Source organism: Hetaerina americana, unplaced genomic scaffold (assembly GCF_022747635.1).
Source record: "Hetaerina americana unplaced genomic scaffold, ioHetAmer1.1.p SCAF_8, whole genome shotgun sequence".
In the NCBI taxonomy this organism is placed as follows: Eukaryota; Metazoa; Arthropoda; class Insecta; order Odonata; family Calopterygidae; genus Hetaerina; species Hetaerina americana.
In genome coordinates, this window is record NW_027287427.1 from 52,564,897 (window position 1) to 52,590,046 (window position 25,150).

The window sequence follows — 25,150 nt, forward strand, 5'->3', positions numbered from 1 at the left end:
TCTTTATTTCACGAACGGGTACTACTTTCCGGATGACCCTCGTACAACGAAATTCGCCGAACAGAAATGCTCATGACTATCGGAATCTGATGTATGAACGACAAGCAGAGAAAGCTACGCAATTTTCTCTAGTACGAGATAGCTGTGACGATTATGCCAGGTCATAAATATAAAGCAAAATAAAAAAAATTTTAATGTGTGACTGGCTCAAGTTTAAATTGATATTTAAGTTTTAAAACCTCATCATCTGAGTGATGGCGAAAGTATAATGGTCATTATTTTTTAAACCACCTGAGTTTATGAATCTACTTTTTCGGCAATCAATCCCATGAAACCCTGCCAACCAAAGGTTGAGTGTTGATGATGAAAATAGCGTGATAAATATTTAACCACTATATAACAAGAAATAGCAAAGTTAAATTTCTCGATGGATTTTGATTTTTTTTAAGGACAGAGATTTTTGGATATTGATTTCAGCATTTGGAGCACTATAATTTCAAATAAGGCGGGACAAACTTCAAATCTCCATTGTATTCTACCATTTAGGAAAACACTGTTGTAGGGCCGTTCTCTGAGAAACAGTAGTAAATGATGAGATGCTGATCACAAAGATCATTGCTTATTCGGAAATCACACTCCGGTCCTGGAAATCCAGCATTTAAAAAAGCTGAAAACTTGTTAATCGCTGAAAAAATCCTGATCGTATTTAAATAGTAGCTTGCTAATTAAGATAAAGGGTCCTTATTATTTTTATTATTCACGTTAAAATCTATCCATCTATGTTAATGCACGCATTTTAGGGCAATTTGTAATTAGCGAGATTGGAGTTGGTAACTATTTTTCTGAACTTTTGAGTTCAGGTAAGTATGCCAATAAAATTCTAAAAAAAAGGCACTCACCTCCGAAAAAGGACAGAAGCGACGCCTTGTGCCCCTCCTTCCTCGATTATCCTTCTCTGCTCCCTTTCTTCTTTCCTCTCGTCCCCTATTTTGCCTGTCGCTGCCCTCTCTCTCTCTTGCTTTCCTTCTTCTTCTTCCTCTCCTGAGACTGAGAGTCGTTGAAGAGAGGCGTATGAAAAAAATCAACACGAAAATAACAACGGCTCGTCCACTTCGGTCATCTTGCTTGATAAGATCCCATTTCGCTCCAATCTTTCATATATGCATGCAGTATATCCGATAGAGTCTCTCCCTCCGCGTGGGTTAATATATATCGTTTAACTTTTATATTACGTTTGACTGTATCACAACCTCTATTTCTCCTACCCCCCTCCCTGGACCCCGATTCACCTCCTTCTCCCCGACGTCGTCACCACCCTTCTTCCACACACAAAACACGTCAACTTCTCCACACACGCCCACGCCTCCCACCACCTCCTCTTCGTTCACCGCTATCCCCGGGGACAGTCTATCCTTTCGCGGTGTCCCTCCTCCGCCCTCCCTCCACGCCCAATCCCTCTTCCTCCACGCCGCCCAGCCCCATCTCCACTCAACCCTCCTCCGAAAAACTCACCTTTCCCTTCCTCTTTTCGAGTGCCCTGTCTCCCCTATAAATCACCGGTCGCCCTCACCGCTGAGTTCAACCACGCGCTTACTCACACACTCAAAACCACACGCATACACACGCACTTGGGCGACGGACCACCGGGGGAGAGAGAGGAGGTGATGGGAATGTGGATGAGATAGATGTTCGCTTTTGGTGGAGGGAGAGAGTGAAAGAGTGGGGGGATAGTTGTTCAGAAATATCAAATGGGCTGCCGGAGATTGTTCTAATATCTCCAGGGAGGACTGGGAAATAAGAAGTCGGAGGGGGTGAGGAGGTTTTTCGCCTCGATTGATGTGGGCCTCCTCCCGTCCCTAGAGGACGGGGAAGGAGAGCTCGAGCGGTGAAAACCTCACGGCACACTAGAAGACCTCCGCGATACTCGACCCTCCTCGGAGACGGTAAGTGAAAAGCCACTCTTCGACACGGGAGGGAAGGTCGATCGCTCCGTTCAGGGATTAAAGTGGCGAGACAAGAACTGAAAAACGGATCGGCGGCCCTTTGAATGCGATCTTTCTCCTCCGTTGTTATACTTCTGTTATCCCAGGTCCGAGCGTCTCAGCCTCTGGTGGCGAAGGTGGAGACGCTTACGATCCGTAGGAGTTCTGCGTGTAAGGTGGTGCAAACGACGGTTTCGGGGTCAGTGAGGAGGCGGAACAACGTTAGTATTATCTCCCTTTCTCTCCTCCCGCCTCGCTCCCCGTATTCCTGTATATTTATACAATTGTTTTCTCCCTCCTTCGGATCCAGACAGGGGATGGGCGGGGAGTGGGCCCGAGTGGGGGACTTTCTGTCTGGTCTACCAATAATCTCGACGCGAATCTCCGTCCGTCCGCGGGTTGTCGCCCCGTCAGCGCGGTTAAGAAGAGAGTGTTGAAGCCCGAAACACGCCCAAATGAATTAAAGGGACCCGTTTATCACATGATCCTCCCTCACACCCACCCAACCTTCCTTCTTCCTCCTCTCCCTTGCAAAGTCTTTTCCGATCTTCCTCCACTTTTTTCTTTCCTCGGCTCCGAGATCCCCTCCCACTCCTCCTCCGCCCGCCTCCCTCGCCGACGGCATCCGCCCCCTTCCCTCCCCTGCGATCCCCTCCCCCGTCCCCTCACACACACAAGAACAGCACCTTTCGGAACGGAATGGGGAGATCGATGCCGAAAAAGACGGAAGAGCCCTCCGTCGGTCTTCCTTCTTCCCACCTCTTTCCCTCCTCTTTCACTTCTCCTTCCGATCGGAATCACGATGGTTATTTCTCGATGTGGTCCCGCGAGGAGGCTGTGAGTACCCTTGGGGTGGGTGCGCGGTCAAACAAGGGCGATGCGGAGTAGGCCTCGACGCTGTCGTCCCCGCGGCGGCGGCACGTCCGCTCGCCGGTCCCTCCACTGCTCCCCTGCTCCCCTTCTCCCGAGGAAGGCGCCGCCATGGCCGCCGCAGTTGCTGCTCCACCTCCGCTGGGGGTGGCCTGGATAGAGGGATCATTTTTCTCCTTCATGAACCGATCTCGATCCGGGACTAGACTGCGGGCGGGTCCCTTTTAGCGACCGACATTGGGATATCACCCGAGGTCCTCCCGGCTACTCCCGGGATGGGGAGGTAGGGTGGGAAAGGGTAGCGAGAAACACGGATGAGCGTTCAGTATAGACTCCTCCGAATGAGTCCTTGGTTGAGGATTGTCTCCTTCCCGTTCCTCACGAGTGGATGCTCGAATTGGTTTCGGTTGCCGGGGATTGGATGCCGAACCGAGAGATGGGTATGGAGCGGAACAAGGCTAATGTGTGCTATTTTTCGTACCCACTTGTTCCTGGCACTACCGTTTCCTTCGGGATAATTTTCCGGAGGGGAGAGTGTTGATGTATGGTCGCGTGCTGCGTCGCGTCAAGAACCGCACCCCACGTGTTAGAAAATAAGTATCCGGGGCTGGAATGTTTTTTTTTTATCTCCTGGGCGGGGAGCACTTGAATTTCATCGCCGAAAGGCGACCCAAGCATATTTTTGGAGGGAGAACACGGGGATGATTCGGGTGAAGAAAGGGATGAAATCGTTGGGTGGAGGTGGGTGGCGTTGGAGATGGAGGGAGGGGCTATCGCCGGGGTGGAGGTGGGGACAGGACGAGGGACGGGTCCGGTGTGAGGGGGATGAGGGGCGGGTTCCTTCCCGTGCGTTGACGATGACGTAGGAGCGTGCAACATACGCCCACACACACGGCCACCTTTCCCTCACTCCCGAGCCCGCTCCCGCCCAGTCTCCCGGCGAACACGCCCCGAGATTAAATCACCCACATGTTGCCTCCACCCGCTGCCCCCACCCGTCGGGGAACTTCGGCGTGGCTCCGGGGGAGGAGGGGTGAAGAAGGTGGAGCGGTTCCGGGGTCGTGGGAGGGCAAAGGGAGGAAAAAACGAGAGTGATGATGAGACCAGAGTGGACGCGAAAAGGACACCATCAAAAAAAAATTGAATCCTGAAATTTTGAGTGAAATTTTTCGCTCGATTCCGTCCCCCACCCCCTCACTGTTCGAATATGGTTTCAAAGATGGACAATATATCCTCACATGTTCTCAATGCGTTTTCAGGGCTTGTTTCTTGCGCTCACGACACGCCCCTACCTCTCCCGAGGGTTCTGAGAGCGGAGAGAATTGAACTCGTGCCCAGTCACTGCCGTGTTCAGTCCTCCTAGGTAGTAGGAGTACTCCAAACCCGGACGGTACTTCCTGTCCCGTAGGTGGCCATGAAAAAACCACTTCAAACGCCTATCCCGGTGAGATTCTCCTGTCCGAGCGCCATGACGTTCCACACCTATCATTCACGGTCCACACGTTCAACGAACCCCGCCGCCGAATTGGGTGGGGATATTCTGTTCTCTTTCCACCGCACGGGCTGACCAACAGAGCCACTACAACTTCTCGACTTGGGCCAGAGAAAAAAATAACCCTTCTTTGAGTCAATCCACGCGTCCTCCGGGAAACTTGTTAGGTATTACTTTTTTTTAGATTTTACGGCGGTTGAATATTTCTTTCGTATTATCACGGAGGGAGAGGACGGGTCCAGGAGGGAGCGTGGAGAGATTGAGAAATCGGATGCTTAGGGTGTGGTGCGATTTGAGGGGACAAGAGATTGAGAACAGGCGGAAATTGGGTATAGGTTGAGGGCCCACTGTCGGAAGCTAACGTACGATCCTATACCCGTCGTCCTCCGAAATCAAGGTCGCACCACTGTCGCACTTGCGGGCTCGGTGTCGTCTCACACGCACCAAGAGCTTCCCCAGGGGGGGGGGGGGGTTGTTGAAGGATTGGCGTTCAAGGCGGTGGCACCGGCCTCAGTACTCCCTTCAGCTCAGCTGGCTACGTTGACGTAAATGCGCTTCGGGAGAAAACCACGAACATCCCACTCTGGAGGAGAAACAGTGGGAAGATCGACACGCGCCCTTTGTCGAACGGATGGGTTCGACTCGGTTGCCAAAAAAAATTGAAAAAATACTTCACTTCTCGGAGACCAATACCTTTTCTTATCTTTTTCGAGGATAAAACAACAAACGCGCCAAGTGTCGCTCTCCCGGTCAGCTCACTGTCACGTACTTTAAGGATGGCATCCCGGGCACTCAATGTCTCGGAGCGAAGGCGTTCATTTTGTCCGCGGAAATATGAGTACCTCTAAGGGGCAAAAATGAGAGAGACCCTTGCACTAGTTTTCCATGTTCGACGGAATTGCTCTCGTCGCATTGTCTCCTAAGGTCCGTGCCGAGGGAACTCACTAGTCTCGTCACCGACGTTCACCCTCGCTCGGTTCATTCCGTGAGGCTGCAGAGTTTGGCTGGGGTAACGGTCCCCGTCGGGAAGAAATTTCACGCCACTTACTCCGAATCGAGGTGGCGGAAATGGAGGGATGGAGGAAAATAATAATCGAGACCACGCAGTCGGATTTCGTGAGATCTTTTCCCTCTGCACGAAATTGTTTTTTATCCACCACCTTCCCTCCTCCCCGCGTTGGTTAAGGGCCAGCGGCGCTCTTGAGTGTTTGTTTTATGCCCCTTGCCAGGTCATCTTCGCAGTAGGATGAACGGAAAAAAGCCACCGTATCGACTCTTGCCTCCGCCGCCTCCTCAGCGTCGCGCCGTGGGCGTATTGTCAATAGAGACCCTGCGACTCGCGGGAGCGGGGGACGATAATGGCAGCGGTGCCGATCGCGAGGGTGTGTCACTAATTTGGGGAGGGGGTGAGTGGGTTCTTTGTGGATTGTGTTGGGGGGGGGAGGTAGGCCGTATGCCGTGTCCCCCCCAGAAAGCGCCGATGTGTAATAGCTTCCTCGGAACGCACCCTAATATCACTCGCTCTCCCAGGTCTTTTTTTTCCCGGAATCCAGGTCCTTTTATCCAGAGTGGCTCACCGCCTGCCCTATCGCAGAAGCGGCGGCTCCCAACTGTGGGGGTAAGGTCCCTCCCGTGGCCTCCTCGAACCCTCCCTCTCTCTTACTTCCCTCCCTCTCCTTGCTCTCCTTACCCCTCCCACCCCACTCCACACACTCTCCCCTCCCGTTCTTCTCCCCCCCCCCCCTTTTGGCTCGAGTGGGGCGCCACCCGACGACCGACGCGCGCGCCGATCCCTCCCTTCCCTCCTCACCAAACAACCCCCTCCTCCCCGGAACTCTCTTCCCAACCCCTCTCTCCCCCTCCCGCACACAAGCACACACACCCACAGACACCTCTCCATCTCTTCTCTCACTCTCTACCCCCCCTTCCCCATAAAACCCTCATACACACCGCCTACCCCCACCCTCAGACATGAAAATTACGTGCATGGCCTACCGTATAGTTTATATTCGTAGTACCACAGCCGTGGAAAATGAGATTTCCGTGGTGGGCGGGTGTGGGAGGGAGGGAGAGGGGGAACCGTGAGAAATCCGGGCCGTGATCAAAATGCGACCAGGCTAGGGGAGACCTCGGGTCAATTAACCCGGGGGCACTTAAAAGTGAAAGTGAAATCTTATCGTCCGGGCGTCGTATCGCTTCCGGGTTGAGCATACGATATGAGCAGGGTTGATAATGGATAATTTATTTTTTATCTAGGTAAGATAATAGATGATGCTAGCGAATTTAATCCAGGGGAAATCTAGCAGATTTACCGCTCCGTCTAGAAAATGTGTGCGTATAAATGACAGAATGTCAGCATTTTCCTTGCGTATGAAATGTGTTTTCGTGACAGATTTGTGATCTGCATGATGGTAAGTTATTGCCGCGTCTCATGTGTGGGTAATATCAATCGTTTCTGCCATCTCAGAATGGTCCAAAGATGTGAAAAAAATAATTTATATGCTTCACAGGGCGAAGAAAAATAATGGAAGCTTGTCGGAATGTTATCGAAACAAATATGTAAATACGCACTTTTATCATATGAAATTTAATTTATCAAAATAAATTATCAATGTAATATGAAACTGCAGCAAGGTCACCGTCCTGGATACGAGTTCGTACTTGAAATAAGAAACTGTTTCGGTCTATAAACTGTTTTGCAGTTTTGATCTTCGGATTGCACCAAGTGTGTGAGCCAACCATCACTGACTCATGATACTTCCGCTTTTATGATGCTGATTTTGTAATATTGGTAGGAAAAATCAATTTCACCTGAACACTGCCTGAAAATGATGCTTTGTATTGAAACGTGAGTCTTAAGATTAGAACATTTATTGGAATTATTAAAGTTGTAATTTTTCTTTCCGTAATGGATAAGGTCCGCAAAGTCTTGCCTCAAATTAATTTTTTAATTGAATACGGTAGTCAAGCACCAAATCTAAGAATCATGCAATGCATTAAGCCTGGAGAAATGAAGGAAATATTATGGAAGTTGGAGAATCATTATTAAACTAGTTTCAATAAAAGTTTTCAAGGGGCATAAATTACTTATCCATCATCAGAGTTATACATTTTTTTCATTAACTTTATTTTCATTCAGTTTTTTCTGGAATGTACTCATCACACTTTTGGTACATATCTTTGGCTCTTTCGTTGCACATAAATATCAAAATAATTTCGTCTTTACCAAAGAATTATCCCTCAAAATATGCCCTATCAGGATGACCTTTTTCTTTCCAGCGTTGATTCATAGATCTACCCCCGTCTTCACCACTCACCTCCTAGCTAGATCAATTTTATTTCGTCTCATTATAGTATACGTCTAATCTTTACAGTTTCGTTTTAAGTCTTCACATCCATCGCTTCATTTCCATTTCTATATCATACCTGGCTGCCTTTTTTATTTCTTTTGGCCTGATTACTATATCAGTGTAATGACTGATATCCAGTAAGAGCAATGTAAAAACTATAGCCAGAAAACCTAACATAAATATGGTAGATTTTGCAATAAATTTTTATCTTATTCGGCATATTAACCATTATACAAGGTTTCGTAGGATAAATCGTAGATGTCTACGCAGAAGGATGACCTTAGAAAACTAAAAGAATAACGAGTGAGTGAGATGGATGGGTGTAAAACCCCAGTTTTACATCATTAGCGTCGTATGACGGGTGTGTTTCCTCAGGCGCATACGAGGCGTTTCGACCGACTTTGCAGCGGCTGAATACAGTGCTTGCTTACGCGGGCTTTCAATATTGGATTCATGTAGAAAAATATAAGTGGGTCCACATAAAATCAGATTTAGACTGTCAAATTTGCGTTTCATTTTGCTCCGGTACTCAGTTTACCAAAATGCTTGAACTTGGGAAGGAACTTTGCCGAATATTCTCAACAATTACGTCGCTGATGAATATCTAAAGCAATCTTACCGATGATCGAATTCACCATTGCGCTTTAAAAACGGGTTTAAATAATTGATGGAATATAGGGTCTCCCAGGAAGAAACCGATATGAATGGAATAGGGGAGATAGACATTGTTTGATAGGAAAACTATGGATTCTAGGATTTGATGTTTTCCCGTAGTGAAATCTCACCGAGCCAATACAAATATTGTTCAAGACTGTTTGCAACTGTGGAACTTTTGGGATATTGGATGACTAAATAATTAAGTTAATGGGCAATATAATGAAAGAGTAACTATCGGTTGGAAGTTTCCTGTTTTAAGGCAATCTTTTTAGGCCCCATATTGGTCTACCCTTTTTAACCTGCGAAAAAATGGAGCAGGAATTCAGGAAAAAATGGTATGGTTTCATTAGTATTTCAATTTGAAGAACGGTTTGGTTGCAGCCTTCCATTCATCCACATTGATATTTCTTCTTCATTGAATACCTCTTCATTTTCCTACCCTCACCTCGACATGCCAAAACAAAGGCGTAGGCCTTTTGAGGCCTGTGCCTTGTCTTGGAGTTTCTCGTGAAACCTTCGTTTACATATTTATTTCTATCATTCCTCTGAAATATACATCATTTATCAATGTTTGACGACACTATAGCTGAGACTAATCTTCCAAACACATGCGCCAAATGACCATTCAATCATCTTTTTTTCTGTATGCTTAATCTTTCTTAATTTAATTGTTTGAACAAATTATAGAGACTTTATTACCTGACTTAAAATAGCTGTTCTCTAGGCTTTGAACCCGAGGCTTCCAGTCAGTGACTGAACGCTTAACTCACTAGGATGACGTCTCCTAAAATTAAAAGCTGTGCATTATTGACTTTACTAACTTTCTGCAGGGTACAATTCTACAAATTTTAAAAATCCCAACTCTCACTAAAGGTTCATTTGTATTTCATCATGTGTCTCTTGGTGTATTACAGCATCTCTATTTTAAATGGAATTGGGTTTCCATGCCGAAATTCTTTCATGTAAAATTAGCACAATGCTTGAAGTCCCAATAATATTTCTGTTCAAATGGAGTCTACGACAAAGCAATTAGATGGAAAATTTCGGGCACACACACATGTGGACGCGGGCAATTTGACTGATGATGATTTTGATGTACCATTGTGCTTTCATCTACAAAAAGTGAGTGTTAGCGTGATGTGATTTTACACAACACTTTTAGGTTTAGCCGGCTTTGCCAACAATTTTTTCCTCGTCAAATGATGAAAAAACATAAACATTACTCCGATCATTTTTAGTTGCTTGAACTCCAAATATAAAAACCCTTCCCATTATTAATTCGTTTTGGGTAACAAAATTGCAAATTTAAATTATGCTCAGACAGTGCCAACGGCCTTTGGCGAAAGGGAAAATAGTCTTTCTCCAGTGAAGCTATCAACGCTGAGAACCGTACGTAGCTCGTGGTAACTGCTCTTTCTATGAATCCTGCACCTCTATTAGGATATTTTGCGGGTTAAGGGGCGCCGAGCATTTTGGTTTATATTATTGCCCTCGTATCATGTTCAAGTAATTTTTTCGGGCCATAAATCGCGATTTCAAAGCATTCAAACTGGTAAAGTGATAATTTTCAATATTGCCTTCACCTGACTAGGGAAGATGACGTTTTTAATGTTAATATAAAAGCAAAAAGTGATGTTCATCCGAAAGAAACAAGATAATGAGCTTTGTTCTCAGTTTTCACCTGGTGGGTATATCTGAATAATTTAATGGCTCCGGTTATGGAGTCAAATTTCTTCTTGCGTCTCCAATTTGTATTGCCCTTGAATGCAAACAGACGATTAGTGTTTCCTCTTCCATTCATTATATTTTCTTTATACTTTCGTTCCCCAACGTACGCGCCCAAAATGTCTGTCATGGAAATGCCATCAGTATTTGATGCTATGCGTTTTTAAATATTTCCCTTTGGTCTATTTCCCTTTCATTAACAGTCCAAAATTAAATTAATTCTCCTGATTGTTGATTTTCATTCAGAAAGGTTTTTTCAAGGAAGAGGTACTGTGTGAACGATTGAGTATTGAATTCAAGATATCAGTGCAATACAGAGTGAACAAGACAAGAATTGAGCCCTCTTGATCCTCACCACCTAAACGGCTTCAAATAGAGAAACGCTTGCACAAGCTGGGTGACAACGTAAGCACGAAAGGAAATGTTAATTGAATGCACGAACGGGCATAAACCGTTCCCAGTGAGTGAAGTTTCACCTTTACCGGTTATTGTACATAAGAAGCGCATGGCATTGAAAGAAAGAAACATGGTTGAAATGGAAGTGTGGTTTGCGAGAAGGAGAAACTTAAAACTAGAAATAAAATATGAAATCTTAACCTAAGAAGAAAGGAAAGCCGATAGGGAACGGATTTTTACAAGTACGAACGTCAGTAAAAGTACTAACTGCCCTCCGGCGCACTCTGGGCATAGAGCGGTATAAAAAGGAAACGGAAGCAAGCAGCGCCTATGTCTATCAACGGAAAATTACACTCTGGCAAGGGGAAGAGTGTGTTAGCAAGACCGTGAGGTGGATAGAACGATACCAAAACAACGTGGTGGACGCAACCCGTCGCGACGCTCACTTGATGCCCGCAGTCTCAAAACATGTCCGTGGGACTTTTCTCGTCCTCATTCCCCAAGCCTACTTGCCTAAGTTAAGGTTGATGGTGTGGAAACCTTGGGAAATAACTTTGTAAGTAATTGATGATGATGTTCACGCGTTAGCCTCCATTGTGATATCACAAGTATTGCTTGCTAAAGGCTTTTTCATGAGATTAATACGAGGGTCATCCGGAAAGTAGTACCCGTTCGTGCCGCATGAAGTGCTGACGACGCGAGTAGCCGCTGGACGAGGTCAGATAGCTTCAGTGGCTTGTCTGCCTTCTCTGAGCCAAGTTGCGTGACGCTAGCATTGCCTGTGTTGTTTCTGTGATTGTTTACAATGTTTAAAAAAATTGAGAACGCCGCCAGTTGTGAAGTGAGGGCAGTGATTAAATTCCTCAATGCAAGAAACGTTCGCCCATGTGATATTCATCGCCAATTAAAGGAGGTGTATGGAGACAATGTAATGGACGAGTCGTCTGTTCGGCGGTGGTGTCGCAACTTCAACATGGGGAGGGGGAACACACACGACGATGAGCGTTCGGGGAGACCGTCTGTCATTACAGACCAACTGGTGAGCTCAGTTGACGAATTCGTGAGGAACGATCGGCGCGTCACAATTGATGACATCTGTGAGCATTTTCCCAATGTTTCTCGAACAATTGTTCATGAAATTGTTAAACACCATCTGCATTATGCAAACATTTGTGCAAGATGGGTCCCTCGCGTATCTCAATGAGCTGGCGGCGAAGGACTATGCAGCAGGAATACAGAAACTTGTCACACGTTATGACAAATGCCTTAATTTGCTTGGAGATTATGTTGAGAAGTAGTTTAAAGTATCCTCTTTCAAATAAAATTTTTTATGTTTGTTAATATTTACTTTTGTGTCTTTATTTCACGAACGGGTACTACTTTCCGGATGACCCTCGTATTTGCTTTCTTGGAGTAATGTGACAATTACTTGTCCGTTAAAATTTTCATTTGTTGAGAACATTCAATAAAAGGCAAAATGTCGTTTAAATTGCATTTTTAAACAACTTTAACGAAAGTCGCAAGCATCATACGACCACCGAGGAAGGTGGGGTCACTATATAGCGGGGGTAAATATATAGCTTAATATATAACTATGTAATTCATGCAACATAGTATATTTGACCAACATGTATAGGCATGTTATCCCTGAAAATTGTTCAAACCTTAAAAATGGAACTCTTTTTCAATCTTCGAAATATTTTACTTCTCTCTGTAATGATACACCATTGCCATCTTCACAGTTCCTTACCGAATTGGTTGCTTCTATGACAACAACTGATTGTGAACTATTTATGGAACACCTCGTTGGATCATTCATATCCTACAACTCTAGCAATTTCCTCTTCCACATCCTTAATTACTATTTATATGTTTTAATTATTTCTAAATTACTTCAGGCGCACACAAGATTGACTGTGGAAGTGTACAAGAGTTTTTCCGATTACTAATTATTGAATTTCTCGACTTGCACCAAGTGAGCGCCTTAGTTTTGAGCATTTTAGAATCATTAATAATTACCGCTATAATTAATTAAGATCCTTTCAATAAAAATGAAAGTGTCCAAAACCTTGAGTGCTAATTCATTTTAGTATACGAGATAAGAAGTCTTATATTTGTTAGTTATTTCCTCAGCTTAAATACTGCAAACCGAATACGGGAAGTGTAGATATCAGTATAACAGGTATCAAAGAAAAATTAGTTTACTCAATCATTAAAGAATGCATGCTGCTCGGGAATTACCGTCGCGTAGGTATGTTTATGGACAGCAGTTTTCCCCCCAGTCCTGGAAGCGTCCTCAGGTCGAAGTGATCTGCGTCAGCATTGTGTGTCTACAGGGGGGGTCTTGCGTGTGGTCCCCTGCGCTGCGCCTTACCAGCCGCTAAGGCTATTAAGGTGGGGAGAAATCTTCCACGTTGTCAGGCGTTACAATGCTCCCCGCTTAGAGTAGCTTAGGCTTTTTCTTAGCTGTAAAGGCTTCTGTGTCCAGGCTTGCAGTGCGGCGCTTGTAGCGGTCCCATGGTGAAACCCGGATTCCCGCCACCCGTCGGACGAGGGGCGCCTCCGTTTCTGCTGCTCCGCTGAAGGATTTACTGGAAGTTCTCGGCAGAATGAAGTCTATTGGTTCCAACTTTCTGTCTTTGTGCATCTTGATGCTGTGGGCTAAAAAGCCGCGGCCCAAGATGCACCGAAGAGTAGCTTCAGCGTCTCCTGCGTCTTTGGACGCCGCGATCTCCCTCTCTGTTTCGACAGAATCAGCATTCCCAGAGTTTGGCGAGAAGCTGCTGGCGAGGCATTTCACGAGCATTTCCGCCTTTTCCCTGGGGGAGCTCGCCACCTTTTTCCCGTCTACGACGATGAGATCCGACCTCCGGTGGGCCCTCAGCCTCTTGCAGACCTTCCAAATTGCGCCAAATGTCTTCTTTGCCGTTCTCCCAAAGGAATTCCTCCGGCAGTTGCTCCTCCCAGTGGTCCGGACGGACATCCTGGAGGGCGTGCTGCACCGTAACGTTGAGTTCAAAGAGCTGTTTCCGGACGACAGCGGGACGGTATTTTTGCCATTGCCGTCGGACACTGCTTCGTCGTGTGATGAGGCCGCTGACCACTGTCCAAAGGGACACCTGAAGATACGTGTTCCGTGATTCCTTTAGCGGAATCGCGATCTCCATTGCACCCACGACTCTCCGGGTACGATGGCCGACCATACGATCGGTCATTGCCGGTGATGTCTGCGGCAATGGTTCCCGTGGCAGCTCTCTGACGACTATGTTGTGGAAGAACTTCCAGTCAGCCGACGACGAGTCTAAGCGTTGGAGGAATTGCAGGAATTCGCGTCCCCACGAGTAGCATGGTTGGGTTATAGTCCGACGACAATTCCACGCATGTGTACATCCTCAGGGACGTCCTTACACCACGAGTGATCGCAATGTCAAGGACGCCACCTCGCACATGCGAGGGAGTCGGGCCCAAAACCGTCTGGCCCTCAACGTATGCCAGCCGTCGCGGGTCCCGGCGCTCCCCTCTGGTTGGGGGACCTCAAATACCGAGTTGGATGTCAAATGTCAAATATGTTCAATAAATTACTTTAAAAAAAGTGCGTTACTTTCGGAACGCCACCTGCATATAGGAGATGCTGACTGGCCCGGAGCTCTCTGATTGATTCTTTCTTGGCGGCAAATAGGAATCACACTTTTCCATACTGAAGCCAGGTTGAAGCCGTCCTCACGGTCGAAATTTTTGGGATTCTTCATTATTTCTACCGCTTCTCTTATGAGTCTCGAAAAATAATTCCTCTCTCTTGCCAGCACTTTAGTTTGGTCGAAGTTAATCGTGTGTCCGGGTTCCGACCACGCATGTTCGCCAATTCACTTCGACCTGAAGATGCGTGCAGGACTGGGGGAGAAACAGTTGTCCATCAACACACCTACGCGACTGTAATTCCCGGAAGCAGCATGTATCCTACATCTGGTAGACGCCGTGGAAGCCTAAGGATTAATTAAGAATTGTTTTAAAATTCATGAAAGTAGAAATAATGAGAATAATTATCTATTTAAAATTCAAGATATTTTTATTGATAAAAAAGTGATATCAAGCATGAAGGCCATGAAATCATGCTTACATAATTGATTAGTTGATTAGTTGGGCGTTTCTCAATATCAATATTTTGTATCTTTCGAGTTATTTTTAATTATGTAGACGCGAAATATTAATATGGAAGGGCTTTTACCTTTATATTGCTTATATATATTAGTAATACTTATTGAATTATGTTACTACAAACGTAATCACTAATTTTTCACCTATGAATCTAAATTAAAGGTTTGAATTTATTGTATTCGTAGCATTAAAAAGTGATTGGTTCGTATTTAGTCCTGTGGAAAGACAGAATCAAGTTTTTTCGGCAATAATGTCGTAATTTCTTCATCTAGTTCATGAAAAATGCAGTCTACCTTTTTTTTATTCTCTTAATTATAAGCTTTAGAGAGGCTAAGAATATTCCAATAACGAATATCTATTATCCAGCTTCACAACTTAAGTGTTCGGGCGTACGAACGGCAGTGATGCTATCTGGGCGGAACATCCTTCTTCGAACGGCAGGATAAAACAAGGTATTATTCGACCAAACTTTTAAATTCGTGACATATTCTCTGATCGAAACGTCAAAAATTATAAATACTACCTTGATCGAAAAGTTCCCGGAATAACCACCGTGTGGCGCTCCCATCGTTCCGATTTGAGTTCTGTTTTTTTTGTTAAATTGGTACATCTGTTGTTGATATTCCCTTTAAATCTTAGTGTCATAACTTGACATTTGCAAAAGTTACGTAGCCAAGAGTACATCTATCTCTGTGTGTGTTGGCGATTTTTTACAATTTCAGAAATGGATTTAAATTTGCAACAACGAACTTGTATTAAATTTTGCGTAAAAAACGGATTTAGTGGCGCACGGACGTTGGAAATGTTGGAAAAGTGTTTCGGCAACGATTCTCTAAAAAAAACGGTCGTTTACCAGTGGCACGAGCGGTTCAGAAGTGGTCGTGAGTCAATCGAAGATGATGAACGCAGTGGCAGACCATCGACATCGAAAGTCGGTGAAAAAATTGATAAAGTAAAAGAAATGTTGGTCAATCACCGCAAATTAACCATCAGAGAAATAGCGGAGGACTTGAACATTGCCTATGGATCCGCCCAAGACATTGTGGTTAATGATTTGGGTTTCCGTCGTGTAGCAGCAAAGTTGGTGCCAAAAGACCTCAATTTCATGCAAAAAAGAGACCGTGTTGACGTCGCAAAAGACATGATTTGCGAGGCTGAATCCGATCCCACATTCATCAAAAGGATCATTACTGGAGACGAGACGTGGGTTTATGAGTACGACACGCAATCCAGACATCAGGCAAGTGAATGGCGTTCACCAAATGAGCCGAGACCAAAAAAACCACGTCGTTTTCAGTCAAAAAAGAAGGCAATGCTGACGGTTTTCATGGATTACAACGGTGTAGTGCATCATGAATTTTTGCCAGAAGGCCAGACAGTAAACAAAGAGTATTATTTGGGCGTTATGAGACGTTTGCGTGAAGCAATTCGCCGAAAGAGACCAGAAATGTGGGCAGAAAACTCGTGGATTTTGCACCATGATAACGCACCGTCGCACAGTGCTATCATTATTCGTAATTTTTTGACGAAAAATGCAACAAATACCATCCAACAGCCACCGAATTCACCTGATTTGGCTCCCTGTGACTTCTTTCTGTTCAATCGAGTTAAAAAACCATTACGGGGAACGCGTTTTAGCAGCCGAGAGGAAGTAATGGAAAAATCGCAGGAAGCACTGATGGACATACCGAAAACCGAATATAAAAAATGTTTCGAGGATTGGATCAAGCGCTGGCATAAGTGTGTTGCAGTCGATGGGGATTACTTTGAAGGGGACAATATAGATTTAGATGAATAAACTTGTATTTTTAATTTTCTGAATAAATTCCGGGAACTTTTTGATCAAGGTAGTATATGTAATGATTTAACATAAAAGATCTCTATCTCAAATCTCATAAGATTTTCTAATATGTTTACTCAAACTTTCCACATGATTACACAAACCAAGTCATCTAAATATACCCCTATTCTGGATTTCAAAATAAGTCATAATACAAATGTTACAGTATGTGGCGTTGATCCGTACCTGCAGTTCATTGTATTTTAGAAAGTGAATATAATATTGGAGTGGACGCGAACGTTTACCCGCTGGTAGGGAAAAGGCAGTGAAGGGAAGGAAGGAACAGGTATGGATTAATATTTTCGTTGCTTCATTTTTTTACAATCTTTCGCTTCCTAGGGGCTGTCCCGTGGAATGTGCTTGACGCTTACTTCTCCGTTCGAATACTCGAAGATTTTTTTAAAAAAGAAAGTAGTCAAATCTTATGCTGCCCCTGTTGTAGACGGTGAAATGAATCCTAGACTCCCACGCTCAACGATGACCCGTCACGGAAGGGAAGCGGATCCAAACGGCTAGGCACCGACTGCCTCGGAATGTAATTTATAAAGGGTTTTCGGATGTAAGCTGTCTACCGCTAAGATCGTTCGAATACTCCTCGATTACTGTGCTTGATCCTCGGGCTATGGCCGTAGTTCTTATTTGAAAAATTCGACCAGGAAAAGTCCGGCGGAAAAATTCATTCCCATCCTCAATTTTTCTCGGTATTTTACTTTCTTATGGCTTCCCTGTATCATTTTCTGAAATTTGGTCTAAGATGTATTTTTTTACATACTTGAAGGATAAGTAGGTCAGGATATTACTGCCCGTAATTGACCCGTGCATGTCAATGTATCGTTTAAGTTTACAATATTTTTGCAATACTTGAAAAGACATCATTTAAACACCAACTTGGAAGTATTTGTGTGCCATGCTAATTAATGTGCTGTTGACACAAACATTTCTTTAAACTCAATGGTTTTTGTACTGAGGAGATATTACTAGTTATTACGTATTTTCTTACTGGGCAACTCAGCTTTTATTAGGTAAAATAATTAGACATATGGGAGATATGGGATGAGAATAAATGTAAACAATAAAAAGGTAATGAGGTTATTCAGAGACAGAAAGGCTATGTTAAGCGTTAATATCGGGAGGGGTAAAACTAGAGCAGGTGGGACAGTTTACTTATCTCGGAATTGTTTTGAACCAAATCGTTCAAAGTACTAGAAATATAAGAGGAATTGCGTCAAATGAATGAGCTGTCACCAGTCGAAGAGAATTGATGACAGGGACGTTAAGCAAGAATTCTAAGAAAAGGCTCGCCAAAATTTGATATGGAGCGTAGTTATGTACGGCGTGGAAACATGGTCATTGAAGCAGGATAATGGCGTAAATTGGAGACTTTTAAAATGTGGGTATGGAGAAGGATGGAGGATTAAGTAGACAGAAAGGAAAACAGATGAGGAGGTGCTAGTAATGGTGGTGTAGAGGAGAGGATTGCTGGGAGAAATTCTAAGAGTCTGAACAATGGATGCAATGCATATTGATTGGCAATGGGATGTTAATGACAGTGATAAAGGACAGAATGTAGGGCAAACGAGGAAGAGGCAGGAATAAAAAAGGGATTTTGGACGGAATGAAGGGAGGAAGGAAGTGTAAGATGGACTTATTTTAAATTAGGATGTGACGTTGTATTTTGTTAGGAGAGACGAGAGAATAATTTGGTAGTTGTGTCCATCCAAAACCGTCCTTAACCGGTAGATTACCTATAATTGTAATTTAAATATGATGAGGTGTAGGAGATGATTATGACATGTAGGAGAAACAAAATTCAGCTAAATTATTTCTCAATGGAACTTAAAGACAAATAAAATGAATCGGAAATATGGGCTCATGATAGCAAACTACGAGTACTAAGACCTGTTTTAGCCGGTTTACGAAGTATTTTTAGAACCAACCTAATGATTTTTGGCACAATTTTTTTAAATTAGGAAATAAATCAACTAAACGAATTAAACAGTTTTCGGAACTTTGAAATGAAAAGAAATTATTAAATATGTATGCAATAAGTATAAAAATTTGATAAAAGTGTATGTATTTAGTGTGAAATGAAATATTCACAAGGTCTCTCAATCTCTGTTAATTAATGTTCAATACGTAGATCAAGACGAAATCGAATTATTACCATCAGCTTGAAGAAGTTTAATTAGTAATTGTACGGCAGGTTGCATTTTAGTGCATTCACTCTGCCCAAATGCCCCGTCTTGATAACATAAAATTACACATTTCAATTTTCTAGTTAAAGACACCTCTTTGGTTGTGACTTTAGACATGTCTATGCGTATAGTATATAAGTTTTATTAAATAGCCCAGCAATCTTTTACCTAGCCATAACATTTTCATGGGGAAGTTTTATGCACCGCTCAGTCAAAGAGTGCGTCATCAAAATTTACTGTGACTTTTTTCTTTCACCTATTTATAACTTTATTTAGGTGGGGGATCATAGAATTTTGTTTGAACTATTGGAATTATATCAAGGTATATATTATTAATTAATTAATTAAGGGATATATTAATATATCAAGGTATATATTTAAAAACATTACTTGTAATTGCTTTCATTAACACCTTCTTTATAGTTTTTATATCACAAAAGAAGGCATTAGACATGATAGCTTTGTGTACCTAATTATTTATTTAATTTATCCATTATTTCATTTAATATTTAATTTAGGCTTCATGACAATAGCAAATACTTTATCCGAAAAATTTGAAGGACTTGCGTGCAGTGTGATTTTTTCGATATTTCTTCCTGATTTTTTCTTTATTTCCTAATGATGTAGTGTTTTACTCTCGGAGGCAATTTATTTTTCATCTCTTCCTAGTCATTTCAGTTTGCAGATTTACACTTTTTGCTAATTGAGTTATTCCTTATGTATAACAGCCTGCCTATATCTTCTACTTAAGTGAGCACTCATACCATCTTGTCAGTCAAAAATGTATTCTAGGGATAATTCATTGTAATGAAAATGCGACTGAAAGTATAGCACAAGCACTACATGGCTCATCTTCACTATTAACTGGCAATAATTTTACTTAGTTAGGAAATAGTCATTAATCGGCATGAGTTAAAAGTAAACTATTAATACGGAGTAACATAGCATATACAATTGAAGAGGGAATACTAATATAAAATATTTGGATCTCTTATGAATACAAAACATGCAAGCTAAGTGTATATTTACAATATATAGACGTAATTACCCATTAGCGCTGGTCCTTAATTCTTGGAAATGTAGTAAAAATTTACCAAGCTCTCCCAAAAAAATGTGTGCCAACTTTTATTGCTAGTTGAGTATTAAACATTATCTGTCATTAAAAAAAGATTAAGAAACTATGAAAAATTATATAGCTCTGTTTTCAAGTGTTTAAATTTTTTTATCACGAGGAAAGCTAGTTGTCAAATAACCTTCGTTTGGTTGATGAACTTGGCGTCGTTCTGGGGATTTAGAATAACCCTTCATTTCTACCGCAAGTGATTGAAAAGTTCAGGAAATTATTCTCCTGCCTACTGTTAACCAAACATGTTCTTTTTTTCAATTGAAAGAAAAAAATGTGAATAAATTAACGCGGTTATTTTTAACCAGGAAAATAAGTCCGTATTACAGGCGGAAGTTTTTCCTAACGAAAAATCGGTCAAGCTTGTCTTATAAAGACATAATTTCCACCTTCTGTACTTCCTGAAACTTTCTTTCCTTCTTCCTGGACTAGACACTTGCCAGCCGTTCCCTCCCCTACCCTCGGAGCGTCCCTGGTATTCCCAAAACGCGCTGCCGTTCCATCCCGCGTGAGGCGAGTTGGTGAGGGTTGGAGGTGGCAGAAAGTTTCACCTTCAGTGCTCGCTAAAATATTCGGAAACCGTAAGCGGTTCTCTCCTTCGCCTGCCTCCCACATTTTTACCTCTACGGAGGAAAAGAAAACCATCAAAAATGTTATACCTTTCGCAAGCCTTCCCTCCATCCATATCTTCTTTCCTTCTCTCGCTGCCTCCTATCTCCGGTAATTCGCCCCCGATGGCCACCTCAGTTGGTGGGGCCGCCGGCTGATAATTGAAGATCGAAAGACTTGCACGTGTGGGCGTGGTGGAGCTTTTTTTTTGAGCCACGAGGCTGGCGCTAAGGAGAAAAAGAGAGGTCTCCGGGAGGAGATTTATGACGAGGCGCTGGGTGTGTCTGTGCATGTGAGGAGGAGATCATTAGCGGAGAGGGGTTCGGGCGAGAGGCAGTTAAACTAGCGGGGGTGGGGCGAAAAATGGCCCAGGATGCCCTCCTACCCACCGCCTAAGATCAACGGGAAAGGTGCCCTAGAGTGAAATGTCGAGGGAGAAACAAAAGACTATGGGACTGTGAGTGGGAAAAGGAAGAATCTTTTGCTTGGGTGATACGAAACTCATGTTTCCAGGGTTGATTAAGAACTGATTTTACCATCATTTTTTTATTCGATACTTAAATTTCTATAAGTAAAAATTCCAAATATGTATTTGCCACAAGGTAAAAATTAGTGATTATTAACTCAATCGCCTCAAGCGTACAGTTTCAGAGTCTGAATCAGTGATTTTGATTGATCGAAAGACGAATTCCGTTTCGTTAAATAATGATGGGACTAAATAGCGGTGCTGTTCTTTACTATTTGTGCCTCATTTATGCAATGTAGAATATGATGTCAGTGTATGGAATCCTCAATGAGTCAGTTCTAGTGTCGTATCAGGTCGTGTACAACATTGAAGAGGAGCTGGATTTATAAAACGTTGTTTTGATCAGTTTTATAGATTATCAGAGGAAGGATGTTGGGAATCGCTCACAGACCGAAGGTTAAAATCGTCGATTTATATCTCTTGCATTAATTTGAAGTGTTTCATTGGCGAATATGTAAAAATTATATTTCTAGCCTCGTACTACGGTGGAAGAGATGGTTAAAATGAAATTAGAGAGATTGACTGTAGAAATGAAGCATTGAAAAAGTATTTTTTCCCGATAACGATGTTGGATCAGAATAAAGACTACCTTGACGTTAGAGAAAAAATCTATGTAGCTTAGAGTCTGGTCTTTATTTAATTTAGCCCTCAATGTATTCTTACTAACAGCTCAGCTTGCATGCGCAGATAAGTCGTACACATGTATGTATGCATAATGCCCTTTTTAACATTCGTCATAATTATTTCCTCTGATGAAATTATTCAACATAAGTATTAGTGTGTATAATTTTAACAAAGCTTAATTTGATTTGGCATGTATAGCTTGGAATTAACACTTCCCTCACAAACTAGGAGTGGCTTGCAAGGTAAAGAGTGCGTTCCAATAGTAATTCAATTAAATTATTCGCGCCTATTGGTTGGAGTGAGATCAAACCACTTGAATTAGATGGAGTGGATGCTAAGCTTTGCCGCGAATTCGGTCTCAGTGCTCTCCAAGCTGTGGAAGCGGCAGGACATCAGTTTTTGTAAACCTCTGTGCGCCGACCGTGTCACGAAAGACCAACCGAGCGGAAATTTGAAGTGAACTTTTGCAACGCATTGAAAATGTACCTGATTATTTGGACAATGTCATTAGTGGTGGTGAAACCTAAGTTTTTTAATACAACCCAGACACTTATTAATAATTAAGCGTATTAATAATGAAATAGTACACCGTTAGCAATTTATTACTTAACGTTAGGATGTTATACAGTAACATGGAAACAAATAATTAATGGGAGAGCAACCTGTTAAATACATTTGTCATTCCAGCTCTCCAAAGATGCACTCTGAAAAGATTATAAATGAAATAACTAAATCGCCCACGGACACTTCAACGAATTTTGCGTGTAGGTGAACAACAATAAAAAATCTTTTTCTGACCCCACTGCAAAATTGTTGCAACTGTGTTTTGAAATGGAGAAATCAAGTTCAATACTGAGAATGTTTTCGACAGGCAGTGAAAATTGAAAATGTACTAATATTTTTATTAACATAGCATAATATCAGCCATGTATCAGATTTCAATGCAAAACATAGTTAATTACGCATTCAATTCGGAAATTTTAAAACAGTATTACAAATCCATGTAAGTTTACCTCATCATAGATTATCCTTGTGAGGATTTAGTTTAAGCTACTCTCTACGTGCTACCCTGTTATCTGCAATCAGCCAATTCCTTCTTAGTTCTTAACGTTAACGTTTTCCATCACCATTTTCTTCTCGTAATTCGTCATGGGCCTTTTCTAAAATGATTTCCCACTTTTATCTGCTTTCTCTCCTCACCCGGTCTTTAAGTGCCTCGTTTATTATTGCTCTCCCCATTTTATTTTCACTACCTCATCAACTTACCTACTACCACAGTTAACAGCCCGTTAGATGGGTATCTTAGGTGAGGGTAAAATTTCCCTAAATCAACATATCGTACCTATAACTAAGTATAACATTTATCAATGGACTTATTTCATGACATGAACGAGCCAATCAGAAGAATCAACCAGAAGATTTATATGTATGCATATTAATTTACCGAGATACATGAGAATATTTATCTTAACCTTGCACTTTAGAAGAAGTAGAAAGGGAACAAATCAAATCCACTGCATTCAAGGATTTGGATAGCGTACTGTTGGTGAAAGTTTGTCTACCAACGTCCTAGTACCTCGTTGCCACGAAATGTGTCAATTAATTAAGGTTATCATAGAATTTAGGTAAGTTGACAAAGTGTGTGGGGCTCAAATACTGTTATTCCTATAGATTCAAATGATTTAAATTCAAGTTCTGTCATTTTTTGGAGCTCAGAATTTTTTGTGGACCCATTCTAAAGAAGAACTCGCTCCCTCGCCAAACTCACCCTGAACATTTGCTTTTCAGTGCGTAGCCTACTCTGTTAACTTAAATGATAGATTAATGTAAGATTTAGCTCTTTTTTCTATCCATATAAGGTCTATTGATGAGCTCTTCTAATTTGAGGTGAGTTCTACCTCAACGGATCAGGACAAAATTACCATGAGTCGTCGAGTAAGTCTCCTCCTGGGAACGATTACCATTGTGAACAAACCCTTGCGGCATGAAAACTGATCGTTTCAAATGAGGGAATTATTATACACTTACTAATAAACATGTCTTCCTGATAGCATAGTATACAAATTGGTATGAAAGTTTGGTTACGAGATATATGAGTGTTTGAGCTGAGCTTAAAAACCCTGCATAGCTAAAACTCCTCCACTTTTCTTCTCAAATGGTTTCATCTCTTGGCCTTCGCCTCTGATAAGCATGGGTTTTACTTTTTCGGTAGTAATAACAACAGTCTAGTTTAGAAAACGAGTCCGACACAAAGGGACACTGGGATTGCCAGATGTTAGTTGCCAGACAATAATCGCCGAGGACGAGTGTGGCTGGGAGGAAACACGTGCAGAGCGGGAAAATAGGTCCCCCTGTTTCGTCTACTCCTCTTTCCCCATATCCCCCTGCCCCCAGTGTAGTGGTAGTGAGAAAGAAATCCCCGCCACGCACCGTTTCCCCCCCTTCCCCCTTCCCTTGTCTCCGGCTTGAAATAACTCGAGGGTGCGTGGGGAGTGGATGTTGGTGAGTGAGGGTGGGGGCGTCGTTGGGGATGGAGAGGTATGTGGGAGAGGTATGTGGGAGCGGGTGGACCACGGAGGTCCAAAAAGAAGGAAAAAAGGGACTAGGAAGGGGAATGACATGTAGATGTGGCCGGAGTTGGAGATGGGAGAGGTGGCCTACTGCATGGTCTCGCGTATTTCGTCCTAATCACCTGAGAAATGAGTTGTTTTCCATCATCTCACGAGGGTGGTGACCTCAGGAGAATAAGATCCGATTTAACCGTCTTCATCACCTATTAATTCACTTGTTTGCCCGAGAAATGAAGCTCCCGAGTCCTCTTCTGTGCCTGTATTAATTTGGATTGGGTTGGAGATTCTAGCTTGCCAACATTTTATTGCGTGTTGGAAACACCCGAAACAACTCTGAGATGAATAATGGCACAGGGGAACGTGATTAATATCCACTGCCGAAGGAAGCGGAATGTGGCTTGTTACAAACGGTCGAATTGCCAGGAAAAATGTTAACGGAAGAGTGGTAGATCGTTTGCCTTTAAAAAGATTGATAATCCTGCAACATGTACCTCTCCGGTCCTATTCATTTTCTATGACAGTATCATGCGGCTAGGAGAATTTCGGTTTGTGATCACCCTGCAGCAAAATGCTTAGCCATATAATGGCATCATGAATGAACTCATTCATTCTATGTAGTCTCCCTAATTTTTTTAGGGTTTTCCTCGGTCTCTAACGACTTTTATATTTTACGTATCGGGAGAATTTCCTTTCGTTTTTCCTACATTGTTCTTTTTGATTGTTTCGTAACTAATGCTTGCCTTTCTTCTGTCTAAAAAGGATACAAGTTATCTTCTTTCTTTACCCATCTTACCCGACATCCTCCCTTGTATCATCGCTGACTTTCAATATTTACTCCCAACTACTTCCTGCCTTGTTAGGATTTCCCTAAGCGATTTCCTCTCTTCACTTACCATATTTTTAACTTAGTTGTTTTAACTCCTCTCGGTGCAGCTAATTCTGCCCCTTCTTCCCCACGCCCACGTCTCAAAACCCTCCAGTCTACGCTCACCTTCTCGCCACAAAGTGCAAGTTTCACATCTGCTAAGCACCTCTC

General features: G+C 42.8%; 2 protein-coding genes across 2 annotated transcripts in view; one reads left to right on the forward strand and one right to left on the reverse strand.

Moving 5' to 3' along the window:
- LOC139697912 (uncharacterized) overlaps positions 1 to 1,306 on the reverse strand; it is a 310,000-nt gene extending 308,694 nt beyond the window's left edge. Inside the window, exon 1 of the mRNA XM_071596773.1 lies at positions 900 to 1,306. The gene's annotated coding sequence lies outside the window, so the exon portion shown is untranslated. The remainder of the gene's footprint in view (positions 1 to 899) is intronic.
- The window catches only part of LOC139697856 (uncharacterized), a 486,545-nt gene that overhangs the window by 370,718 nt on the left and 90,677 nt on the right, over positions 1 to 25,150 (forward strand). The gene's annotated exons all lie outside the window — the stretch shown is intronic.